Source organism: Lissotriton vulgaris, chromosome 6 (genome assembly GCF_964263255.1).
Source record: "Lissotriton vulgaris chromosome 6, aLisVul1.2, whole genome shotgun sequence".
In the NCBI taxonomy this organism is placed as follows: Eukaryota; Metazoa; Chordata; class Amphibia; order Caudata; family Salamandridae; genus Lissotriton; species Lissotriton vulgaris.
In genome coordinates, this window is record NC_141694.1 from 1,086,986,759 (window position 1) to 1,086,990,862 (window position 4,104).

Genomic DNA, 4,104 nt, shown 5'->3' on the forward strand with positions numbered 1-4,104 from the left:
GAGAAAAAACTCCGGTTTTAGAGAGATGTTTCCATGCCCATGAAGAGAATCAATTCGCTGTAAAATCTGAATATTCATAAAATTGGCCCGAAAAGTCTCCTAAAATGCAAACCTGAGCAGAATTTCCCTTCTGCTGGTGTAATCTCTCGTAATTTCTGGCATTTTGCTTTACAGATGTGATGCCTAATACCCAAGATTATACCATGCTACCTAAGAACGATTTGTTAGTGTGTCGTTCTGACAATCAACACTTTGAGATGAATGTTTTACCTGAGCAGATTGTTTAGGAAACCTTTTTAGGGCAAAATGCATCTTTTTTATTCCTATTTCTTACCAGGCAGATTCCCTAAATACTGAATTTGGGAAAACAGTGATGGAAGGAATGCTTTAATTAATCTCAGCCACTGGTAATTACTCATGCCGCATCGAACTCCATCGTTATTTTCCAAACTATGCTACCTTTTTTCGGACCCAACCCATATGCAAATCACCCTTGAGCCTGCTGCAATAGAAACAGTCCAGCTCGTACTGCCAGGCCAAGTCCTTCCTGACCCAGAGCACAAGTAACCCAAGACCAGTTTCATTGTGACTGGGGCCCATCTCTTGGTGTAGCTTGGTTCCACAGGACCCACAGCTTGGCATACCCATGTCCACCTCGAGAGTTACAGAGTGCTTAATTTGTGCCAGTGGGTTCCAGTGCGCAGCACCAGCACTTTTTTCGCGGGGCCAGCAATTGAATTTTCCCTCCCTGGGCATTGGGCAACCCTGCCAAGTAACACCTATCAGGGATTAGACCAATGCCTTTTAGTGCTGGTGTCCGCATCACCGCACTAATATGCATTAGTCACGCATTTACATCTATCCGAATTGAATGCGCAATGAAGTGCTGCGGCCTGCGCATATTTAAACAAGAAAAGCGCTGCTGTGCGTCAATCAAATAGATTTAGCTGCCTCGGCGCTCACAGGCGATGGCATCAGGGGATTGGAAGTGTGTCTTTGACATATTGTTTTCGAAATGGCTGGCACGGGATATAAAGAAAAACAAATTTGCCTTGTTGAGGACCGACCTCAGCCTCTGGGACAAGTGGATCCAGTGCATTCTCACCAGGGGTGGATTGGCAAGGCGGGCATTCGGGCATAGGCCGAAGGGCCGGTGTCTCAGTGCCCTCTGTGGGCCGTTTTTTTCTCCCCTTTCCCAGTCCACAGAGAATGGACTAGGAAAGGGGAGAAAATAAAACCGGCTCACAGAGGGCACGGAGACAGAGACAGAGAAATGAAAGCAGCCTCGCTGTGCGCCGTACAGCGATTATCAGCTGTGGCCTCTCCTTCACCCCCTGCCCTGCCAAGCAATCACGCTGAGGTTGGGCTTGGGAGGGGTGATTGCTGGCAAGAATCGGCCTCCCTGGGGGCCAGGTGTTGCTCCGGCCTTAGAGCCATTTTCACCTCGGACCCCCTGGGGCCCAAGTAGCCCAGAAACAGTGTTACTCTTAACACCTCGCCCACAGCCCATTTACATTCAGGGCATAGTGGGCGAGGAAGAATGGGTCTCCCTGTGTGGGCTAGGTGATGTTTGGAACTCATTCACCATCTTCACCTCGGCCTCCCCTGGCCACTTGGCTACCTTGGATGACCCAGCAGCTGTGTTTTGTGCTCCCCTGCTTGGACATTGCCCTGAGGCTTGGAGGGCTGATTAATTTACTAATTGCAGGGGCCTTGCCTCTGTTCATGTGCTCCTAAGCTGAAGGGCTGGGGAGGGCTAAGTAGGTTAGTAATAGCAGGGGCTTTGCTGCTTTTCAGGTGCTCCTGTGCTGGAGGGCTCGAATAATTTTGTGACAGAAAGGAGCCTTAATGTTTTTTTTAGTTGCTCAGCATGTAAGCCATTGTCATCTTGGCCCTGTGTCCTACGCAAGAACAGTATTCTCCCACTTTCATTCCTTGTCTGTGCAAATGGTGTTTCATGAAAGGGCACGCCCCTTGAATGTGGGCCATGCCCCTTAAAGATGGGCCACGCCTCATGAATGTGGGCCACTTTTTTCGTCAGTGCCCGGGCCAAATTGTGATCCCAATCCGACCCTGATTCTCACCTGGAGGCGGAGACAGAATCTGCTCTACGCGGGCTGTCCCCAGCTCATGTGGATTTGACACTGCTTTTTGTTATCCTACTCAAGGCACCCACTCCTGTTGATTGTCCGGGCAGAAGTTTACAACAAGATTCACAATTTTCTTACCTCTGCTGCTGACCCAGACCGGACAAGATACTGGTTGATTAGAGTGGGCATTGCTGCCACATCAAACCATGTGCTGCTGCTCTCTGACTTACCTGCTGCGCCCCTGGAAATCATGGTTTCACCAGCCCTTCTTCAGGCCTCTGTGTGTTGTGGATGGCGCAGGCCAGGGCAGCACTCATGTTTCGGACACTACTTTCCAGTCCTCCAGCCCTGACGGAAGTTCGGCAGCCTCCGCACATGCATGACAGACACAGTAACAGACACTGTCACTGAAAGGCTCTGGTTGATGCAGGCTGTGGCAGCAGAGTGTTTTAATTTCAGATTCCTGGCGCAGCCAGCCTGATCCTCCAGGAATTGCTGCTGCTGCTGGAGGACTTAAAGTAAGGAACATCCATGACCTTCTTGACATGTGCTGCCTTCTCGTGCTCTGGAGGGTTGGTGGGGCCTGTACCACTCATGGTGAGAGCAAGCGCTGAGTGTCTAAAGGCAAATGGCGCAGCTCTGCCACGCCATGCTCTCTCACTGTGACTTATATCTACAGCTGCTTATTAGATGCAACACAGTACTGTACTGTCTGCAGAGAAGAGGGCCAGCATCATCTCTATCACTGGGGCAGCCTGCCCTCTACAGACCGGAAACTAACTCCTGTCCAGCACATCATCATGGCAGCCAGAGCAGCTGTCTGCAGTGAGTGACTCCACAGACTACAGCTACATTGACCATCCCGCGGTTGCAGGATTTATATACGGGTTAAGACAAATTACCACTGGTAACCTCGCAGGTAAGGGCGCACAAAGTATCGCCAGGGATTTACTGTAAACATTCAAATTGATGGCGCAGCTAGGTGAAAAAAGGGTGGTTACCAGACTACCCTCGATCAAACATACAGTTTGTGGACAATAATTTTGGACTATTTTGGATATATTGGAATTTTTGAACCAGGATTTTTGGAGTGGATACTGTTCTTCTGTGACCAGCAACCTTTGGTCACGATATTGGTGTTATAACTTTGCTATATGATATATATGTGTTATGTACTCTTTAATTTCATTTACCCTATACTAGGCTTACTGTCGTATTAGATATTCTGGAGCGCAGGTGAGAACTACCATTGTGTAGGATTTATATACGCACCACTGTCAGATACTCGTTGGTAAGTCAAAGATAACGTGGTGATTAATGTTCCTGCTGGAGAGTGACCAGAGTTTTGTGTAGGGCAAGTTTTAATTCACAAGCAGCACAGCAGGTTAACATGCATCCTGCAAATAAATTGTATTTTGCATATCACAAAACTGTATTTTATGTGAATAGTTCAGTGGGTTACTGCTTTTGTTACAGAGATCCTTTGGTTACTTGCAATTCATAAATTACAATCCCAATCCACACAGGGGCATACACACTCTCATTAGTTAGTTTGGGTAGAAATACATTCTTATTAGTAAAGACAACCCTACTTACTGTGGTAGATATTTAATCCTGAGTTTGTGCTTGGTTGGGTTTAAACTGTGGTGAATGTTTGACATTGTTCAATAGTCTGTCCATCAATTTTTCTTTTTATTATGGCAAAGGCTATTTTGTTGGAGGCTTGAAGTTACATTTCCTTTTTTTCCACATTTGTGGTTATACTGTGGTGTTTTACTGTTTGGGGCCTAGTCTGCTTTTTGTCTGTAATGTTGTTTTATAATGAATATGCAAATTCTCACTTAGCAACATTTTAGAGGCCTCTGGATGGCCTTGAATACAAGCCTTTTTTAGACTGTTTTTTGTTTGCAAGTTCCTGTGGTGGAGGTGACTCGATAGGTCCAGGCCCACAGAGCCAGCCATTTTTCTTTGTTATTTTGTTCATATGTGTGATGGTTGATTACTATGCATTTTC